Source organism: Oryctolagus cuniculus, chromosome 3 (assembly GCF_051225735.1).
Source record: "Oryctolagus cuniculus isolate XC-2025 breed Fujian yellow rabbit chromosome 3, ASM5122573v1, whole genome shotgun sequence".
NCBI lineage: Eukaryota > Metazoa > Chordata > Mammalia > Lagomorpha > Leporidae > Oryctolagus > Oryctolagus cuniculus.
In genome coordinates this window covers 142307844-142331409 of record NC_142869.1, presented here as the reverse complement: position 1 = coordinate 142331409, position 23566 = coordinate 142307844, and the positions used below count along the sequence as shown (strand labels likewise).

General features: G+C 39.5%; 1 protein-coding gene and 1 long non-coding RNA gene across 21 annotated transcripts in view; one reads left to right on the top strand and one right to left on the bottom strand.

Annotated features, from left to right (window-relative positions):
- LOC149127538 (uncharacterized) overlaps positions 1–7531 on the bottom strand; it is a 34917-nt gene extending 27386 nt beyond the window's left edge. The window contains exon 1 of the long non-coding RNA XR_016231719.1: positions 6948–7531. This is a non-coding gene — a long non-coding RNA (uncharacterized LOC149127538). The remainder of the gene's footprint in view (positions 1–6947) is intronic.
- Positions 1–23566, top strand: part of MAGI2 (membrane associated guanylate kinase, WW and PDZ domain containing 2) — a 1587879-nt gene that overhangs the window by 1479233 nt on the left and 85080 nt on the right. The gene's annotated exons all lie outside the window — the stretch shown is intronic.

Sequence of the window (23566 nt, the reverse complement as noted above, 5' to 3'; positions counted from 1 at the left end):
TTATTATTTCACTAAAATAGTTTTCTAATCCTTTCTTTCCATGCCTTCAGGAACTCCTAGAACTCATATGTTGCGTAATTTGATAGTATCCTGTAGATTCCCAACAGTGTTTTTGAGTTTTCTAATTTCTTCTTCTTGTTTTTTGTCTGACTGTATAATTTCCTGTGATTTGTCTTCTAAGTTAAATGTTCTTTCTTCTGCCTCACCAATTGTTTTGTTAAGTCTTCCACTGCATTTTTATTTGTTCTATTGAATATTTCATTTCCAATATTTCATTTTGCTTTTTGGGGGGTGTCATTGTTGTCTTCCTGTTCTTGTTTCTTGAATTAGTGCATTTGTTATTTGGCATTTGTGGAGATACTCGGTTTCTTCTTTGTTTTTTTGCTGTGCTGTGGTGGGTTTTATCTTTGTACTATGCCTCTGCAGATTAGCAGAGTGTCTGCTTTCAATGAATACCTAGAGTCATGTGATGGGTGTAGCCAGGGAGTTCTGTTCAGTTCTCCAGGATGAAGGACATGTCTAAGGTGACACTCCCAGGTTTAGAGTGGTGAATCTCTGTCTTTTTTTTTTTTATCAGAGGGGAGGTTTGTTCTTGTCTGTTGGTGTAGACTCAGCTGAGCTCCTCTCCTCAAGGGAGACCAGTGCCTGGGCACAAGCCCCAGTTTATATATGATTCATCTGATCTGCCACAATGACCACAAAAAGGATCTGTGTAGTCCTCAGTATAAGCTCAGATTCCCCAGCAATGTCCCTCACCAGGAACCAGGGAGCCCTGAGTGCGTTGATCCTCCCACAGTACTACAGAAAGTACCAGCCATACCTTGAGTCCTCCTACACAGCCTCAGTGTTTTCACAGTCCCAGGACACAAGCCTCCCACAGTCACGAGCACCCAGTCCCCTGTCTGTTCTCCCCACCAGACTCAGGAGCCTCCATTTGGCTGGTTGCTGGGTGCAGACATGGGTTGAAATAGCTGTTATATATGTCCAAAATGGTACCCATTCTCTAGCAACTTTTTTTTTTTTTTGGACAGGCAGAGTGGACAGTGAGAGAGAGAGACAGAGAGAAAGGTCTTCCTTTGCCGTTGGTTCACCCTCCAATGGCTGCCGCGGCCGGCGCGCTGCGGCCAGCGCACCGCGCTGATCCAATGGCAGGAGCCAGGAGCCAGGTGCTTTTCCTGGTCTCCCATGGGGTGCAGGGCCAAGCACCTGGGCCATCCTCCACTGCACTCCCTGGCCACAGCAGAGAGCTGGCCTGGAAGAGGGGCAACCAGGACAGAATCCGGCGCCCCGACCGGGACTAGAACCCGGTGTGCCGGCACCGCTAGGCGGAGGATTAGCCTAGTGAGCCGCGGCGCCGGCCTCTCTAGCAACTTTTTACAGGACACCATTGCATGATGGTCAGAGAGAGAGAGAGACGTGTCCCTTCCCTTTGTTTTTTCTCCTCTACTTTTGCAGGTGCACCATCTCCCACAGGGCTCCAAGCTGGATTCTCTTTAGGCTTTTCCTGCAGCTTTTTTCCAGTGGCTTGGGCTGCTGCAGTGTGGTCTCACCTCACTCTCCAATCCTGGTGCAGAGGTTCTCGGCTGCTTGTGTCCTGAGTTGTGTGCGTCCATGCCCTCCATGTAGGGCCACTGTGTCCCTCTAATTTGTGTAGAGTTTCCTCTGCTGTTTTCTCCTGAACTCTTCCCTGAGACTGCACTCTTTCCACTTTTTTTTTAAACTATCTCCTCCTCGAAGACAGTCTTAATTTTACTAAAAATGACTTACTTCTTCCTTTGTAGTTTCCACTTTATGTATCTAGTTTAAGAAAAATGATTCCTCCATCTTCTCCTTTATCATCTTTAGAAAGTTTTATACTTTCACTTTTCATATATAAGTCTTTAATTGCCCAGAATTGATTTCTTTGTATAGTAGAAGGTAGAAATCCAATTTCAGTTTTTCCATATGGATAACCACATGTCACAGCATCCTGTGATGAATATTCCTTCGTTTCCTCCCAATATGCAATGACAACTCTGCGTGATAAATACAATTCCCGTAAAAGCAGTGGTCTCTTATGGATTCTTTATACTGCTCTACTGGTATATTTGTCTATCCCTACCTTTATGCCATTCTCATCTTCTCTCTGATGAGTGTTGAATTCTGATGGGGAAATGGCCCTGCCCCTACCCCATCCCCATTTACAGACACATATCTGAATTCTTATGAAGGATTTGCAAGTTCTTGGGCCCGTGCTGTGAAATACACATTTGAGACTCTTCTTGTCAAGTTTCTCAAAAATATTCTTGGAATTGTTATTGGAATTGCTTGGAATCTATATATAAATGTGGGAAAGCTTACATCTTTATGATATTGAGTCTTTCTATCTATGAATACATGATGTAATCCACTTTCTCATTTTTCCATAATATGTTTAAATAACATTTTACAGTTTTTTCTATAACAGACCTGCAAATATTTTGTAAGATTGACTCTCAGGAAGTTTGTATGTTTCATTTTTGCTCTTGGATAGAGTGTTTTTAAAATCTTTACACACATGCATGCGTTGAGTGGATATATGCTCTTTTATTATTTTTTACTGCAGCCTTTTTTTTAATTTCCAATTTTCAAGAGCAGTTTTAGGTTCACAGCAAATTGAGAAGGTGGTACAGGCATTTGCTGTGTATACCTTGGCCCCACACATGCGTGGCCTCTCCCATTATCAGCACTGCACCAGGGTGTGGTACATTTGTCACAACTGAGGAACCTACCTTGAACTGCCATTGCTACCCAAAGTCTGCAGTTCACTCTTCCTATCATACACTGAGTTTGGACGCTTGAAAGATGGTATGAATCGCCCATTGTAGTATCATACAGAGTATTTTCACCACCTAAATCCCTTAGTGCTCTGTCTATTCATCCCTCCCTCCCGACAGACCCTGAAATCACTGGTGTTTCTATTGTCTACGTAGCTTTGTCCTACCGTAGTTAGAATCATCCAGTAAGTAGTCCTTTCACATGGGCTTCTCTAACTGAGTAATATACATTTAATACTCCCTGTGTCTTTTCATAGCCTGAAAGCTCATTTCTTCTTAGGGCTTAATATTCCATTGTGAATTTTAAAGGTGCATTAATATTCCATTGTGAATAAATAAAAAGTGAATAGTATTTGCTTTTTATTGAATATTTTTCTGTTTTTTGTGTATACCACCATTTATTTATCCATTCACTGACTGAAGGACATTCTGGTTATTTCCAAGTGATGAATAAAGCTGCTACAAATATCTATGTGCAGTGCAATTGCTGGATACTATGGTATGAGAATGTTCAGTTTTGCAAGAAGTTGCCAAGCTGTCTTCCAAGGTGACTGTGGCATCTTGCATCCCCACCAACAGTAAATGGTAATGAGAGTTCCTGTTGTAACACATCCTTAACAATATTTGGTGTTGTCAGTGTTCCGGATTTTGCCCATTCTCTTAGGTGCGTGGGGGTGTCTCGTTGTTGTTTCAATTTGCATTTCCCTGATGGCATGATGTGGAGCACCTTTTCATGTGCTTATTTATCGTCCATGCATTTTTTTGGTGAGGTGTCCATGAAGATCGTTGACTTATTTTTCTTCAGGTTATTTGTTTCCTCTTTGTCAAGTTTTAAGAGTCCTTTGAATGTTTTGGATAACAATCCATTATCAGATCTATGTTTTGTAAATATCTTCTTCCAGTGTATAGTTTGTCTTATTTTCTTAACAAGTATTTTGCAAAACAGAAGTTTTTAATTCTGATGAAATCCAGTTTATCAATTCTTTTTTTCACGGATTCTGCTCTTTGGCATCTTATTAAAAAGCCATTGCTAAAGACAAAATCATTCAGATTTTCTCTGATGTTATCTTCTAGGAGTTTTATAGTTTTGTATTTTACATTGAGGTCTGTGATCTGGTTTGAATTAATTTTTGTGAAAAGCGTAAGTCTGCATCTTTTTTTTTTGTATGTAGATGTCCAGTTGCTCCAGCATCATTCGTTGAAAAAACAGTTTTTTCTCTATTGTATTGTCTTTGTTCCTTTGTTCAAGATTAGTTGAGAATATTTATGTCAGTCAATTTCTGAGTTCTGTATTCTGTTCCATTGATACATTTGTCTATTCTTTCATCGATACCACTATGTCTTTATTACTGTGGCATTATAGTAAGCCAGGAAGTCCTGTATCTTTGTTCTCCTAGCTATAATGTTTTAGTGTAATTTTAAAATTAATTGTTTATTATTTTGAAAAGAATTATACACTCGGTTTTTTATTGGTTAGGCATATCATGTAAAATTACAAAAGTTGAATAGCTTATCTGTAGTCATTTCTGGATTTTTTGATAATAATCACATTTTCTTCAAATAATGAGGTTTCTATTTTTTTCTTTAAGTCCTTATATTTAATGTTTCTTTTTTCACTTCATTTGTTTGCTTCCTGTGTGAAGCTGAGTAGAAGTGGTCAAAGCAATCACTCTTATTCTATTTCTAATTTTTAAAAAATAATTGATTATTCATTTGTTTGAGAGGTACTGAAGAGAGAGAGAGAGAAAGAGCGAGAGCGAGAGAGAGAGAGAGAGAGAGAGAGAAAGAGACAGAGACAGAGAAAGCTCTCCTCTGAGCACTTGACAGGAATCAGTGTGTCTCTTCCCATGGCAGACTCTTCTTAGATCTGGCTGGAGACAATAGATACTCAGTAACCTGGGCCTCCAAAGTAAGATTCCTGGGTGCGAAGCCCACCAGCATTAAAATTTCAAAGACAACATGGAATCAAAAGTTTACCCAGAGTTTTCTCAGCGTGCACATTGGTGAGGCAGCTCAGAGGAATCCTGCCTTATCTTCTGCAAGGTCCAGGTTGCTTGTCTGGGCCATGCATGTGCAGGCCTGTCCAGCTGGAGGAAGAGCCTGAATATGGGGAGACGCCATCTTCACATCAGTCCCACCATGGGGACTGAAGGTTATGGCACAAACTTCTTAAAGCAACATGCCCTTGAGGTCAGGGAAACTAAGGAGACTCTGAAACCCTTAGCAATAAGAGATTCTCACACAAAGAATCTTCCAGTGGGAGAAAGTTGGGTGGTAAAAATAAGAATTTAGACCCATTAGAGGTTCCATCTCAGTTTGAAGCCTGCTGTCCTCAATACACACTGAAGACTTTATTTTCATTTCATTTATTTCCAATCTGCTAATCTAAGATACTTTCACAAACCAGCTGTCTTGAACTCACTATTTCTTCCTTCCCTTTAAAGCCTGCTTAAAGAAAAATAAGAAAAATTCTTACCTGCCGTAATGACTCCTTGTCCGTTCTCCCATCTTGATACCTTTCCATTTCCACTGTGTCTACTTCCATTATAAGGAAATGTGGGGAACCAAGCAGGCTTTTAGCTTTGTCATTAAGATGTCCACATCCCACATCAGGGTACCTGGATTCGAGTCCCACCTCCAGCTCCTGACTCCAACTTTCTGCCAACGAAAACTCTGGAAGGCCATGGTGATGGCTCAGGTTGTTGCATTTCCACTACCCACGTGCCCACGTGATAGAGCTGGCTTGAGTTCCCAGCTCCAGGCTTTGGCCAGCCCAGCCCTAGCCATCACAGGCATTTTCAGGCAGAAAAAGATGGATATCTCTCTCTTTTTCTTTCTCTCTTCTCTCTCTCTCTTAAAATAAATAAAGAAATATTTAAAATATATATATGGGGCTAAAAAAAAGAGCAAGGATTTAGTGAACTTGACGTTCAAATAATGGCTCAGTAGCTCATTGACTATCTGCTGACCTTGGACAAGTTACCTTGTCAAGGGCTCATGGCTGGCTTCTATATGTATTCAAGAGACAGAAAGACAGGGCTTCTATCCACTAGTTTATTCCTCAAATGCCTGAAATGGCCAGATTGGGCTGGCCCAAAGTTTGGAGCCGGGAATTCAAGCCAGGTCTCTCCCACATGGACATGACAGGGATCTGACTGCTTGACTCATCACTGGCTTCCCAGGATTTGCACTGGCAGGAGGTTGGAATTGGGAGCCCCAGCAGGGGATGGAACCCAGGCACTCCGCGATGGGACACCAGTGCCTTACTCAGTGTCTAAACCACTAGGCCAAATGCTTGCCCCCGTATCTGCTGTATACTCCTGACCAAATGCCAGACCTCTCTGGGTAGCTTCAAGCAGGGAGAACCTGTCTCCCTGGGCAGCAGGACCAGTTGAGTCCACCCTAGCAATCAGTTGAATGATAAGCTGGCTGCTCTCAACAATCCCAACAGTCTCGTTCTGACACTTCACTGTGCTTGCACCTGCCCACAGATATTTGCATGTATTGCTCCCACTTCCCAAAATGCTCTTCCCTTTCTCCTTTACCTGGCTAACTCCCCAACCTTCTCACCCAGCTGAAGCTGACTCTCCTTGGAGATGGCTTCTTTCTCTCTGCTTCCCAGTAAAGTTCCCTTCACCTGTGGTTGGTTCTCACCACAGAGGCTCATTTCCTACACAGCATTCATCAGGGTACTTATTTTATATTTGCATGGATGATTATGGTAAGAAGGCTGTCTCCCCTAGAGCAGAAGCCACATTGCCCTGTGCTCTCCACTACACCCCAGTGCCCAGCACTGTGCACACAGTGAACACTCAGTAAAAATGTGCTCTGAGAAGGGGTGTTTGGGTTTGCAGATCAGGTTTTGTTCCCAATCCCAGCATCCTGCCATTCCACACTCTGGGAAGCTGCAAGTGATGGTTCAAGTACTTGCCACCTTGTTGGAGACTGGATTGAGTTTCTGGCCTCTGGCTTCTGGCTTCAGACTCAGCTGTTTGGGGCATTTGCGAAGTGCACCGGCAGATGGGAGATCTCTCTGTTTCTCTCTCTCTCTCTCTCTCTGTGTGTGTGTGTGTGTGTGTGTGTGCCTTTCAAAAGAAAACAAATGCCTGGTTAGATGCCGATACCACACATTGGATTATCTGGGTTCAGTACCTTGCTCTGTTCCTGGTTCCAGCTTCCTGCTAATGCATGCTATGGGAGGCAGCAGGTGATGATGGCTCCAGTAGTTGGGTCATCTCCATCCATGTGGGAGACCTGGATTGACTTCCTGGCTTCCAGCTTTGGCCCCAGCCAGTGGCCATTGTGAGCACTTGGGGAATGATCCAGCAGATGAGAGCACTCTCTCTGTATCTCAAATAAATAGGGGAAAAATTTAAATTTCCTGCTGAATGCCTATGTGAACAGATTCCCACAATATATAGAACCCTGCAGATTTGTTTCCAGAACCAACTAAGTGCATGGCCATAAAGACACCTGATGAACCAGGATGTGAGGTCTTGTAGATAACAGAATGTATGAAAAGATGTGGCAAATTCAGTCAAACTCATGGTCAGCTGTTTTTATAAACACAACACCCATTTGGGGATACATTTAACTATCACAGATTTTGCAGTATCAGTGAGGTAGTGCATATAAAATCTTATGTGTATTTGAAAATGCCTAAACTCTGTGACATCTTAAGACTTACTTTCCTCTGATGTAAACTCCATATCATTGAAAGTAGAGACAAGAGAAGAATGAAAATAAAGCTAAATAAAGTCATGCAGGAAATAATGAAGAATTTAAGGGCACAAGGCAGGAGTAAGCATTTGGCCTAATGGTTAAGATACGCATGCCCACATCAGTTCCTGCCTCCAGCTACTAATTACAGCTTCCTGGAAGGCAGTAGTGATGGCTCAAGTAGTTGGGTTCCTGCCACCCACATGGGAGACTTGGATTGAGTTCCCCACTCCCAGTGGGCTAGGCTGTTGTGCACATTTGGGGAATGGACCAGATGGGATCTCTCTCTCTCCCTCTCTCCTTCTCTCTCCCTCTCTCCCTCTCTCCCTCTCTCTCTCAGATAAATCTATTTGGAAAAAAAAATTTTAATCATGAGGTATGTAAAATATAACAGAAAGATGTGACAGGTGTGCCAGAGTCTGTTAAGGTACCTAGGGGAGCTTAGCAGGATGCACTGGCTCTGCAGAGCTTAACCCTGCCAGGTTAGTGCACAGGATGATCTGAGGAAGCTAATGTAAGAAAATTAATGAGTGTTTAAGAGGGAAATAATGCAGCCTGACTGACAAATTAAAACAGAGTCATGGGCTCAGGTAGACTGGTTGCAAGGCCCTACCCAGCAAGGCTCACCCAGTGTGTTACCACCTTGGGCAGTGAGACTCGGTCCACCAGGAGAGCTCATCTCTGCACGCAGCCTGCACCTTTCCCTGCCTTTTCCTGCCCTTGTGCCACCCCCCAGCCATGACTCTGCACCATCCTTCCCAGCACGTGCACAGGGTAGATTGTTCCTATAACAATCTACTCTGCTTTATGTGTTTTACAAAAGCAAAGAAAAACCGCCCGTAAAGATCAAACCCTGAGCTATGAACACTGTGTTAAATGAGTTACTTGTAGGGTAAGGGACAGCACTGTGTTGATTAAAGGAGCACGCCATAGGGAGCAGAGGAGCCAGCTTGGTGTAAGACCCCATTGTGCATTATTCAGGGCTTATGATGCGCGCTGGGAGGGCTCCCTGGCTCTGCGCTCTTTCTTCTTCTACTGGATGCCTAACTTTGAACCAGCCCAAAAGCAGCTTCCCATGAGGGCTGCTTAAAGGTCAGGGAAGGAATCAAAGATCACGTCTTGGCATGGAAAGACATAGAAGACGCTGAATAAGTTAAAGGGGTGATAATTCTTAGCATTTTCATTTTTCATGGAGGTTTTCATGCCTGTGGACACAATGAGAAAGTTCACAATCCACTGCTGTGATCTGAAAACCACATTTATTTGTGGGGAGGAGTAGTTTCCTCTTTGAGATGAAGCCATCATTTCCTTGTCTCGATCTGTGAATAATTAAAATGCCTTCCTTCTTCATTTTTCCCAAGCAATGTTTCTGCAAATAGCCTTCTGTTCGTGACTGTTGGTCATCCCATCACTCCCTGTCACCTGACACTCTTCTGGTGTACCACACTGGACCTAGCGCCCAGGTACTGGTCTCCTTTGAGGAAAGGGGGCAAACGTGAGACAATACCAACAGTGCAGAAAAAAGCCTCCCCTCTGATTTAAAAAAAAAAAAATTACGATGCCAACCTGGATGTCACCTTAGACACTCTCTTTACCCTGGAGAACTGAAGAGAGCTCCCTGGCCAACCCAGCACACACACACACACACCTCTGGGTATTCACTGAAAAAGCAGACACTCCACAAAACCACAGAGGAAAAGCACAAAGATAAAGGCCACTACAGGGAAAAAAAAAAAAAAAAGAAACCAACCGGTATCTCCACAAATGCCTAATAATAAATTCAGCAATTCAAGAAACACGACTAAGACAACATGACACCCCCAAAAGAACATAAAACTTCAATACTGGAATGTGAAGATTAAGAGATTGAAGAAATGCCAGAAATGGAATTCAGAAAGTTGATCATAGGATTACTTAGAAGTAATCAGAAGCAAATCCACTAACTAAAGAAATCTGCACATGACATGAAAGAAAATTTCTCCCATGAAATTGAGTTCTTAAAGATAAATCAAAATGAAATCTTGGAAATGAAAAATTCAATAGAACAAATAAAAAATACTGTGGAAAGTCTTACCAACAGACTCAGTAAAGCAAATAGAAGAATATCCTAGTTAGAAGACAAACTTCTAGAAATTTTATAGTCAGACCAAAAAAAAAAAAATAGAAGAGATTAGAAAACTAAAAAACAGTGTTGGAGATGTATGGGATACTATCAAACAACCCAACATACAGGTCTTAGGAGTGCCTGAAGGTGTGGAAAGAGAGAATAGATTAGAAGGCCTTTTTACTGAAATAATTACAGAAAACTTCACTAATTTGTAGAAAGAAAGGGAACATCCAAGTACAGGAAGCACATAGAACTCTTATTAAGATATGACCTTCACCATGATACATTATAGTCAAACTCTCCTCAGTAAAACTTATAAAAAGATTCTAAAATGCATACAAGAGAAATACCAGATTACTTTCAGAGGATTTCCAATTGGACTCACAGTGGATTTCTCATCTGAAACCCTACAGGCTAGGAGAGAATGGCAAGATATATTAGATATATTCCAAGTCTTAAGAGAAAAAACTGTCAACCCAAAATACCCTGCAAGGCTCTTATTTATGAATGAAGATGAAATAAAGACTTTCCATGACAAAGAGAAATTGAAAGAATTTGTCACCACTCATTCAGCCTTACAAAAGATGCTTAATGATGTGCTGTACACAGAAACATGGTCATCACTAAAAAAAGATGAATTTAGAAAATTTCCAAGTAAAGTACAAAGGAAATTCAAAGTAAACAATAGGAATACTTATGGGAAAATGGCAGGGCAAAGTCATTACTTATTAATAGTCACCTTGAATGTAAATGGCCTAAATTCTCCAGTTAAAAGATACAGTTTGGCAGAATGGATTAAAAAACAAAACCCATCTGCTAGCTTCCTACAAGAAATACATCTCACCAACAAAGATACACATAAACTGAAAGTGAAAGGTTGGAAAAAGATATTCCATGCTAACAGAAAACCAAAAGAAAGTTGGGGTAGCCATCCTAATATCAGGCAAAATAGATTATAACACAAAAACTGTTAAAAGAGACAAAGAATGGTACAATATAATGAGTAAAGGATCAATTCAACAGGAAGATGTGACTATTATAAATGTATATATACCTAATTACAGAGTGTCTGGCTATTTAAAAGAAATGTTAATGGATCTAAAGGGAGACATACACTCTAATGCAATTGTGATGGGGAACTTCAGTACACCACTTTCAGCAATGGACGGGTCAACCAGACTTAAAATGAGCAAGGAGACAACAGAATTAAATGATACTATAACCAAATGGACTTAACAGATATCTACAGAACTTTTCATCCTACAGTTGCAGAATATACATTCTTCTCACCCGTGCATGGAACTTTTTATGCTAGGCCATAAAGCACATCTCAGCAAATTCCAAAAAATAGAAATCATACTATGCATCTTCTTGGACCACAATGCAATGAAGTTGCAAATCAACTACTCAGGAATCTCTATAACATATGCAAACACATGGAGATTCAACAACATGCTCCTGAATGAACAGTGGGTCACTGAAGAAATCAAAATAGAAATAAAAAAAAATTGCTGGAAACAAATGAAGACAACAGTGCAACATATCAAAACTTGTGGGAAAGAGCAAAAGCAGTGTTAAGAGGAAACTTTATAGCAATTAGTGCCTACATCAAGAAATTGGAAAGGCAGCAAATAAATGAGCTACCAATCAGAGCTAATCATATGTATATAAAGTTGATTGAAAATAGATCCCAGTAAAAAATAAGAGGGGGAATAAGAGAGGGAGGATGAAGTTTGTAACTATAAAACTGTATAGTTCGGCATACAGTCCTATGGCCCTACTTCTAAGGGTACAGTTTAAAAACTTGTCATGAGACTCCACCCATCTTAAAATGTTAAAGTAAAAATGCCATCTGAATTGTTAAAGTGATCATAGTAAGTGTTAAAGTGAACTTATAGATAGGGTTAAAGAGATCATATAAATAGCAATAAGTGTCTGGTAATAATAATAGACAGAATTAAAAAGCAGGGAATGTTCCAACATGGGAAGCAGTCCACACAGCAGACTCATAGAAAGACAATCACTTTAAGTAACACTCTGACCTCAGAATCAGTCCTTAAGGCATTCGAATGTGGCTGAAAAGCCTATGAGAGCATTTCAGGCATCAAAAGCCAAGACACCATGGCAAAAAAAAAAATCCTACATGAAGAATTTCTGTGAGTGAGACTCCAGTGGAAAGAAGGGGTAATGAAAGAAGGATGTACTTTTCTTTGAAGGGAGGAGAGAACTTCCACTTTGCTTATGGCTTTGTCTAAATATTGACGGAGTTTGTGGTCACAAAAGCCTTCTGTAGCCTTGGCAGCTCATGGCAAGAGCCTCGGGTGATCACTGATGTCATAAATAAGAATGTTAATTGTTAAATTAACAACAGAAGTCACTGTGCACTTACTTCCCAAGTAGGACCTCTGTACTTAAATGAGTTGTACTATGAGAATTAATTGCAAAACTTGTTCTCAAACAGTACTTTATATGTTGCATGTATGTGTGTGGGTGCAAACTGTTGAAATCTTTACTTAGTATAGAGTTGGACTTCTGTACATAAAATTAATTAAAAATAAATCTTAATGAAGAATAGGATGGGAGAGGGAGTAGAAGGTTGGGTGGAAGTAGGGGTGGGAGGGTGGGTAAGGGGGAATAGAACCACTATATTCCTAAAGTTATACCTATGAAATTTTCATTTATTAAATAAAAGTTTAAAAAAAAAAAAAAACAAAATAGTTCTTAGTAAAAAATAAGAATAGGAATAGTAGAGGGAGGAGGAAGAGGCATGGGAGTATGGATGGGAAGGCACATATGGTCAGAAGAATAACCATGTTCCTAAAGTTGTAATTATGAAATTTATGAAGTTTGTATTCCTTAAATAAAATATTTCTGGAGGAAAAATCTAGCTAATTAACAAATGCATTATCTTCCATAGTTATCATCTCTGTAGTGAGAGCATTTAACATCCACTCTCTTGGTATTTTTTGAGAATACAATATATTGTCATGAATTATAGTCACTTGGCTGTGCAATAGATCTCTTGAATATATTCCTCCAATTCAACTGTAATTATGGATACTTTGACAAGTAGCTCCACACCTCCTACCCCTCTGGTCACCCCATTCTACGATTTCTCTGAGGTCAACATTTTTAGATTCTACAGGAAGTCCTGTCATTTCTGACCATTTGAATAAACCTGAATACTCTATTCTCTCATTTTTAAAAATTTATTTATTTATTTGAAAGACAGAGATATAGAGGTGGGAGGGGAACAGAGAGAGGAGGAGATCTTCCATCCATTGGTTCACTCCCCAAATGGACACAATGACCAGGGCTGGGCCAGGCCAAAACCAGGAGCCAGAAACTCCATCCAGATCTCCCACATGAATGACAGGGTCTCAAATACTTGGGTCATTGTCCAGTTCTTTCCCAGGAGCATTAACAGGGAGCTGGATTGGAAGCAGAGCAGCTAGGGCTCAAACCAGCACTCATATGGGATGCCAGCATTGCAGGTGGTGAACTAACCCTCTACACCACAATGCCAACTCCTACTCTATTCTTAAATATGAGTCTCAGACCACATTGATATTTCTTCTTGGGGTGCCCAGGAATGTTACCCTTGTTGGCAATCTCTATTCTGGGACCTTGTCCCTTTCTTCTCTGTGACTCCCTCCTAGGACAGTCCACATTGAACACAGAATGAACATTGCTTCTGCCTTCTTCTCCTCAATGAAACTGTCATTACCTTGTCTGAGTTCTGAATAGGGCAACTTGACAGGATATTTTTTTTCAATAAATACTTCTCTATGGTGGGATACATAACCTCTGCTCGATCCCATGTGAAACAGCACAGTCCCCAAGGCAGGCTCATGTGTCATTATTTGGTCAAGGTGGAGAGAATATGGGTGTGGATTGATATTTTGTACCTAATGCCTAAATGGAATCCTAACCTGGGTTTTCTCCTACCTGTTAGATATCCAAGGTGCTCATTTTCAACTTCAAGCTAGCTACCAGATCTTGTTGTTGTGCCATCTCAGTGTCTCATGTCTTTGTGTAATTATCTGTCAAAGGGATGAATATACCACTAGTCTTTGGGATGGTGTTGACAATATTAATCTGTTAGAAGAAAAACAGACCCCCAACCTACTAATATTAGTTTGTTTGTGTATGAGACCTTGGAAAATGACTGACAGCCCAGAAGAGAAAGATAAGCTTAGGTGCAAGTAAGCAAAAAGAAGGGCTATGAAAGTTGGACAGCGGTTATTTTCAGTTTTGCCTCCCTAGCTCCAGAAAGAGAGGGGCGAAGAAAACTGGGAAGTGTACTTAATATCAAAGGGAACTGGGGGCAAGCTGCTGAGTTGGTGCCCACAGTTAGCTACCTAACTCAGAAATACACTCAGGCCTGGGAAGAGACTAGTCTGAAGAAAGCCAGTACACCTTGCATCAGTCTGTGTTGTTCTGGAAGTGGGCACAGACATTTAGGAAATGTGAGTCAGACCCCAAATTATGCATTGTCTCCTTTCATTCCAGTGCCATACCACAACACACCCTCATCTTTGTTATCCTGAACTATTCCAGTAACAGATGAGTCTCACCTGTCTTTAATTTCTTCCATTCATGCTTCATACAACTATAAAAATCATAGTCCTAAGCCACAGGTAAAATCAGATTGCTTCTTTCCTCTAAAGTCTTCAACAACCTACTGTTGCTTGCAGGTTAAGATGTTTGTAAGTTTTTGATTGAGTTTTTAGGGAAAAAAAAAAAGACCTTCTAGTGTGTTCCAATGTAATTTTCCATCCTTAGATGCTACCAAATGTTATGGTGCTCCCCTAATTTATACTTCAAATGTTATGGTTTGGATATTCATTTGGGTGTCCCTCAATAGCCCATGTGTAAATGGCTTGTACTGTGAGGTGGCAGTATTAGGAAGTGATGGAAACTTTGGAAGGTAAGACCTCATGGGCGGTCATTAGGAGCTGTCCTTGCAAGGTAGATGTCCCAAGGTGGATGTTGCATTTTGTAATAATTTCTCATATATGGCTATATAACACTTCGCTTAGCTTCCCATTTCTTCAGTTTCATAGACATTGTGTTGCTGAACAACACCCCTAGCTAGTTGGAGGTGTTGTTGTAGAACTCCCAAACCAGGTCTGCCTCTCCAGTGCACAGAAAAGCCAATCTCTGACATTTGGGTAATGGAAGAAAGTAAGTATTTATCGCAAAGCACAGAGCAAGGAGCCGAACAGCTATTACTTAATCCCCAAGCTCTCTGAGGAGTTAGGGGTGAAGGTTCTTATAGATTGAAATTGGGGCTGAGAGATGTGTGAGCAGCTCATGTCCAACTTCTTGGTTGGTGAGTAGTGCTTGTGATCTTCCTTTGAATGATTAGTGATGCCATGCTCTTTAGGGAATTTATGATTGCCAAATGGGCTCCCATTGGTCTGGGGGTTACATGAGGATGGCAGTTCCATTCTGTCCAGACCTAAAATTCCCTTAGGGAAACCCCTCTGGAAAATAGTGGCCGTCAAGGTTTCTATCTATTGGAGAAGCAAATGGCTCCTTGAGTGTGGTGGTTAGAATCTTGTAGGGACAGTTGTGTCTCTACCTCAATTTAATGAAGTCCTTTTTGTAAAGAACAGGCAAGGAAAGGGGAGCCAGACATGAGGCTGGGCCATGCCTTTACGTTACAGGGGTTTGATTTCAATTGTTTGTATTGTCTTGATTTTTTATTTTAACATTATTTGTGAGATTCGCCCATGTTAATGTATATTATTGCAGTTTATTCATTTTTACTACTACATAGTTTTCTATTATAGGAACATTATTTATCTATTCTCCTGTTGATACTATGGTGTATTTCAATTTTTGTGGTTGAAATGTTGCCATTATGGAGATCCGTCTAAAGGCCTGACAATACACACGTATCAGATTTCCTCTCAGATAAACTCTTGGGAGTAGATCAAGTGAGTTCTCAGATTTGAGCAACTTCAAATTTGAAAAATAATGCCAGGAAATCCTTCAAAGTGATTTTCCAATATGTGTACTCCTGCACATTGAGTATATGAGTCCCTGTTGCTTTCTGTCCTTGTCAACATTTAATATAAAATTCATATTAAATTTTTGCAAGTAAGGTGGATATGAAATAGCACATCATTATGATTTTAATTTTCTTCCCAATCACTAGTGAACATATATTCATGTTTGAATCATTCGCTTTCCTCTTCTGTGATACATATGTTGACAGCTCTCACTCACTTTTCTATTGTTACCATTATTTTATTCTTATTGATTTTATGCATACTGCATATTAAATGTGTGTGAATGAAATGTGTTATTTTCCAAACTTATGGCAGTTTTTTTTCCTTTCTTTGTGATCTCTTTTGATGAAATAAAATTCCTAATTTTTGTGTAATTGGATATAATAATAGTCTATGCTGGTCACATTTTTCTGCTTGATTTCAGACATTCAACAACAGCACTTAGTTTATTCCAGTTTATAGTAAAATTTAATACGAGATTATAAATATGTTGATGTGCAATATTGTGTCACAATTCTCTCTGTATCCTCTACTGTCTTAGCACACTTGGCATCTAGTGGTTACTTGGGAGGGTTTTGTGAATTGGCACGAATGCTGGAATATCATGGTCATCAGACACCTCATGAGGCCCTTCTCCTAACACTAAACTTTTGGCCACCCAGAAAAATAGCACAAGGAGCATAATGGCCTTTTTCTCCATCTGGCTGGGCAGCTCCTGAGCCCTGCCCACCCAACATCTTGTCCTCTTAAGACGTTCTCAGAAAGCTGGTCTCTGCTCCATCCATCACAGGCACAGCAAGAGAACAGGACCTCTAAGTGGCGAGGACCATGGGTAATGGCCAACAACAGCCTAAGACACTGCCCCGTACCCCCAGAGTATTGTAGGAAGCCATATCTATGCCTCAAGAAGACAGAACTGACTTTGTCCAGATAACCCAGCATGACTCAGACATCACAAATCAGGGAGAAATATCTGTTTTGTTTTTTGTTGCCAATTTCCTTACTCATCAAATGCTAGTAAAATGAAAATTCCAGTGGAATCCCTTTGTTTTTCAACTACCAGAATGAGTTAAGATGGCACTCAGTACAAGGATAAGGTTCTCTTCCGAATCATGCAAGCATGAAAGGGAAATATTTCCTCTCACAGCCTAGATACTTTTTTCAGTGCTTTCAATTCTAAGCAATTGAGCACATATCTCTTCATTATTTACCAGAATAGACATTTCTAGGATATGCAGAGAAACATTGCATGAAGCACTGCAGGTGATGGAGTAGCATAAAGGAAAGAGCCCAGTTTGGGGAAGTTCCAGCTTAGTCACTTCCTAGCTAGGTAACCTATGATGAGATCAGTACATATCCACCATATAAAATTTTGGTAACAATTAGCCAAAGTAATTAAGGTAAGTACATAATATTGTATGATGTGTTCTCGGCCATTGACAACTTATTATAAGGATGGTGATGATAAAAAAAAAAGTGAAGGAAGAGAGGTGATGGATTCTGATGATATGACCCAATCCTTGCTCTTTGGGAATAGATACTTTATCACATCTGTACAGATCAGTACTTGGAAACCACATACAGTGAATTAAGACCTATATCCTATTTCACACCAAAAATTTGAAATGTAATCTAACAAGTAGATGAATCCAAGAGCATATGAAATCTAATATTAGAATGTGGAATTGTCCCAGAATGTGTAACCCCTGATAACTAAAAGACAAGCGTTGATACCTGCAATAGGAAAGATCACTTTTTTCCTGGCACAGTTAGAAGAGGTGAGATTTGAATAGGATCTTGATGGAATTTTATTAGGTATATATGAGAGAAGAGAGGAGGAATTTCAGGTAGCAGAATCATCCCACAACAGGACAGAAGATAAAGCCTCATCCTCCAGTGTCTTTTTATCATGTTGGAAAGATTACAGATAATCAGCAGGATGCCAGAGAATCCCCTGGGGTGGAGAAGGAAGCAGGGAAATGAGGTAGGAGTCAAATTGGTGCCTCCCACTTAAAACCATTTCAGATAAAGCACTCTGCTCTTGTGGATTATTTGTTGCCTTTCACAAGTAAAACTTTGTTGAAAAAGACATCCCACTGCTAATGAACTGTGAAAAACAATCATATTGTTGGGTAGCATGCTTGGCCTTTGCCTTGTGTTTTGTAACTATGTGGCCCTTCTGGTGACCCAGTGATGACTTGCTTTGGTCATTCATCCTGCAAAATTATTTGAGTTCTGCGTGGGACAAAGGCGAACGATATTATGGGATGTTACCTGAGCCTGGGCCCAACTACTTGATTTATTTGTTTTGGAGCTTAATATAATTTTTTCAGTGTTACTTATTGAGGTATATTGACAAATAAAAAGTTATATATCTTGAAGGTGTATGTTGTCGGGTTTTGATGTAAATATACCTTGTGAGATGGTTCCTACAATCAAACTAACATATCTATCACCTGGAATGCTTACCATTCTTTCTGTATGGGAAGAACATTTAAGATTTACTCTCTAAATATGTGGTAAAGTTTAACAACGAATGTATCTGCTCTTGGGCTTTCTTTGGTGGGAAACTTTATTACTGGTTCACTCACATTGCTCATTACTGGTCTGTTTAGGGATTCTGATTCCTCAGTCTTGGTAAGATGTCCAGGAACTTTAAAAAATTATCAAATTTACTGGCACATAGTTCATAATAATCTATAACAGTCCTCCATATTCTGTGATGTCAGTTGTAATTTCTCCCTTTTCATCTGTGATTTTATTTGAATCTTCTCCCTTTTTTTCAGTCTAGCTAAGGGTTTGTCAATTTTGCTTATTTTTTCAAAGAACCAGCTTGTCCTTTTGTTGACTTTTTGTATTCTTTTGCTAGTCTCTATTTCATTTATTCCTGCTTTCAGTCTTTCTTCCCTTTTACTAATGTTTTAATTTGATTTATTCTCATTTTTTAGTTCCTTGAGGTACAGTAATAACTTGCTTATTTGAGATCTTTCTGCTATTATTTTTTAGGTAGACATAAATTGCTATAAATTCCCTTGCTAGTTCTGCTTTTGTGGTTTCCTGTAGGTCTTGGTATGTTTTGTTTCCATTTTCATTTGTTTCAAGAATTTTTAGAATTTCTTTCTTAACTTCTTCCTTGATTCAGATTGTTTAGGAGTAAGTTGTTTAATTTTCATGTATTTATATAGTTCTCTAAGTTGTTTTTGTTATTGATTTCTAGGATTTTTTTTTTTTTTTGGATTGTGATAAATAAATAAATAAAGGTACTTGAATGAGCAAGCATTTAGATGAACAATTAGGATGCCTGTGTTCCTACATTGAAGTGCCCGGATCTGAGGTCTGTCCCAGGCTCCTGACTCCAGCTTCCTGCTAATGCAGATCCTGGGAGGCAGTATTAGTGGCCCAAGTAAGTGAGTTCCTACTGTATATATGTAGGAGACCTGGATAGCGTTCCTGGCTCCCAGCTCTGGCCCCCATGCAGTTCTAGCAGGAGGCATTTGGGGAGTGATCAGCAGACATTTGATTTCTGATTTTTTAAAATTTGTTAAGGCTTGTTTTGTGACATGGGGAATGTTCCATATGCTGTTGAGAAGAATGTATGTTCTTTAGCTGTTGGATGGAATGTTCTGTAGATATCCATTAAATCCAATTGATCTAAAGTACAGTTTAACTCTGCTGTTTCTTTGTTAATTTCTAAGTGATCTGTCCATTGCTGAAAATGAGGTGTTAAATTTCTCTGCTATGATGATACTGGAGTCTACCTCTACCTTTAGGTCTACTAATATTTGCTTTAAATATTTGTGCACTCTATTAATTGATGTAAATATATTTATCAATGTTATTTCTTCTTGCTGAATTGAACTCTCTATCACTATATAATGACCTCCTTTGTCTCCTTTTACTGTTTTTTATTTAAAATCTATTTTATCTGATAGAAATATGGCCATTTCTGCTTTCTTGTTGTCTCCATTTGCATAGAATATCTTATTCCATCTTTTCACTTCCACTCTATGTGAGTCCTTAGAAGTGAAGTGAGTTTCTTCTAAGCAGCACATAATGGGGTCTTTAAAAATTTATTTGATTACTCTACGTCTTTCAATTGAAGATTTTAACAATTTAAGGTAATTATTGATAGGTAAGGTCTTACTACTACCATTTAGATCTAGGTTTATTACAGCTTCTTTCTTTCATTTTCCTCTTACAATCCTCCTTTGTGGTTAAGTGATTTTCTCTAGAATTGTGCTTTGGTGTATTACTTTTGATAAGTTTCTTACAAATTTTCATTTATGGTTACCATGAGACTTACAAAAAATCTTATTGCTATAACAAGCTATTTCAAAATGATAATGTAACAATGTTCATAAAGATAGAAAAAAGACTGTTGGTAGGAATGCTAACTGCTAAAGCCACTATGGAAGTCAGTCTGGAGATTCCTCAGAAACCTGAATATAACCCTACCATTCAACCCAGCCATCCCACTCCATGGAATTTACCCAAAGGAAATTAAATTGGCAAACAAAAAAGCTGTCTGCACATTAATGTCTATTGCAGCTCAATTCACAATAGCTAAGACCTGGACAACCCAAATGCCCAACAGCAGTAGACTGGATAAAGAAATTATGGGACATGTACTCTATAGAATACTATATAGCAGTAAAAAAAAAATGAAATCCGGTCATTTGCAACAAAATGGAGGAATCTGGAACACATCATGCTGAGTGAATTCAGCCAGTCCCAAAGGGACAAATATCATATGTTCTCCCTGATCAGTGACAACTAACCAAGCACCAAAAAGGAAACTTGTTGAAATGAAATGGACACTATGCAAAACGGTGACTTGATGGGCCCGTGTCCTGACTGTTGATGTACAACTTAATATTTTATCCCATTTAGTATTTTTTTGTTCTACTTAATACTATTGCTTGAACTCCGTAATTAACACACAATTATTCTTAGGTGTTTAAATTTAACTGAAAAGTTATCCCTGTTAAATATAAGAGTGGGAATAAGAGAGGGAGGAGATGTACAATTTGGGACATGCTCAATCAGATTTGCCCCAAATGGCGGAGTTAGAAATGTGCCAGGGGATTCCTATTCAATCCCATCAAGGTGGCATGTACCAATGCCATCTCACTAGTCCAAGTGATCAATTTCAGTTCACAATTGATCATACTGATAGGTCTAAGAGTCAAAGGGATCACACAAACAAGACTAGTGTCTGCTAATACTAAATGATAGAATAAAAAAGGGAGAGAACAATCCAACATGGGAAGTGGGATACACAGCAGACTCATAGAATGGCAGATGTCCTAAACAGCACTCTGCCTCAGAATCAGCCCTTTAGGCATTCGGATCTGGCTGAAGAGCCCATGAGAGTATTTTAGGCATGGAAAGCCAAGACACTCAGGAAAAAAAAAAAAACACATAGGACCTAAATGGAAGATCTCAGTGAGTGAGATCCCAGTAGAAAGAATGGGCCATCAGAGAAGGAGGTACCTTTCTCTGAAGGGAGGAGTGAACCTCCACTTTGACTATGACCCTGTTGGAAAAAGATCGAAGTCAGTGAACTCAAAAGGCTTCCATAGCCTTGGCAACTCATGAAAAGAGCCTAGGGAGATTACTGACACCATAAACAAGAATGTCAAATTGTTAAGTCAACAACAGGAGTCACTGTGCACTTACTCCTCATGTAGGATCTATGTTCAATGTGAATTAATGCTATAACTAGTACTAAAACAGTATTTTACACTTTATGTTCTGTGGGGGGCAAACTGTTGAAATCTTTACTTAATATATACTAAATCGATCTTCTGTATATAAAGATAATTGAAAATGAATCTTGATGTGAATGGAATGGGAGAGGGAGTGGGAGTTGGGAGGGTTGCGGGTGACAGGGAAGTTATGGGGGGAAAAAAGCCATTGTAATCCATAAGCTGTACTTTGGAAATTTATATTTGCTAAATAAAAGTTAAAAAAAAAGAAAATGGAAAAAAAAGAAAAAGGAAGAAAAAAAGAAAGAAAAAAACTTCACACTTGTATCCCCACTAACCCACTGTTGGTGGGAATGCAAACTGGTCAAGCCACTATGGAAGTCAGTCTGGAGATTCCTCAGAAACCTGAAGATAACCCTACCGTTCGACCCAGCCATCCCACTCCTTGGAATTTACCCAAAGGAATTTAAATTGGCAAACAAAAAAGCGGTCTGCAGCCTAATGTTTATTGCAGCACAATTCACAATAGCTAAGACCTGGAACCAACCTAAATGCCCATCAACGGTAGACTGGATAAAGAAATTATGGGATATATACTCTTTAGAATACTATACCGCAGTAAGAAACAACGAAATCCAGTCATTTGCAACAAAATGGAGGAATCTGGAACACATCATGCTGAGTGAAATAAGCCAGTCCCAAAGGGACAAATACCATATGTTCTCCCTGATCGGTGACAACTGACTGAACACCAAAAAGGAAACCTGTTGAAGTGAAAGGGACACTATGGGAAACGGTGACTTGATCAGCATAGCCCTGACTGTTAATGAACAACTTAATACATTATCCCTCTTAGTAGTTTTTTTGTCTGTTCTACTTAATATGACTGGTTTAATTCTGTAATTAATACACAGTTATTCTTAAGTGTTGAAATTTAACTGAAATGTGATCCCTGTTAAACATAAGAGTAGGAATAAGAGAGGGAAGAGATATATAATTTGGGACATGCTCAAGCTGACTTGCCCCAAATGGTAGAGTTAGAAACATACCAGGGGACTCCAATTTAATCCCATCAAGGTGGCATGTACCAATGCCATCTCACTAGTCCAAGTGATCAATTTCAGTTCGCAATTGATCATAATGAAAGGACTAAGAGTCAAAGGGAGCACATAAGCAAGTCTAGTACCTGCTAACACTAACCGATAGAATAAATAAAGGGGAGAGTGATCCAACATGGGAAGTGAGATACTCAGCAGACTCATAGAATGGCAGATGCCCTAAATAGCACTCTGGCCTCAGAATCAGCCCTAAAGGCATTCAGATCTGGCCGAAAAGCCCATGAGAGTATTTCAGGCATGGAAAGCCAAGACACTCTGGCAAAAGATCTCTGTGAGTGAGATCTCAGTGGAAAGAACAGGTCTTCAAAGAAGGAGGTACCTTTCTCTGAAGGGAGGAGAGAACCTCCACTTTGACTATGACCTTGTCTAAACAAGATAAGAGTCGGAGAACTCAAGGGGCTTCCATAGCCTTGGAAACTCATGACTGGAGCATAGGGAGATTACTGATGCCATAGACAGGAGTGTCAATTGGTAAAGTCAACAACAGGAGTCACTGTGCACTTACTCCTCATGTAGGATCTCTGTCCTTAATGTGCTGTGCATTGAGATTTAATGCTATAACGAGTACTCAAATAATATATTTCACTTTGTGTCTCTATGGGGGTGCAAACTGTTGAAATCTTTACTTAATGCATACTAAACTGATCCTCTGTAAAAAAAAAAAAAAAAAAAAGAAAAGAAAAGAAACTATCAACTCCCAACTTGACTCTCACTGGGATTAAACATGACAATAGGTCTGATCTGATTTCATCATCATTAAAAAAAATCATCTATTATTTTTCACTTTATGTTTCTGTGTGGGAGCAAACTGTTGAAATCCTTACTTAATGTATACTAAGCTGATCTTCTGTATATTAAGATAATCGAAAATGAATCTTGATGTGAATGGAAGGGGAGAGGGAGTGGGAAAGGGGAGGGTTGTGGGTGGGAGGGACGGTATGGGGGGGAAGCCATAGTAATCCACTATTCGTACTTTGGAAACGTATATTCATTAAATAAAAGTTAAAAAAAAAATACAGCATTTAAAAAAAAAATAAAAAAAATAAAAGAGAAAAAAAAAAGAAAAAAAAGAAAAAGGAAGAAAAAAAGAAAGAAAAAA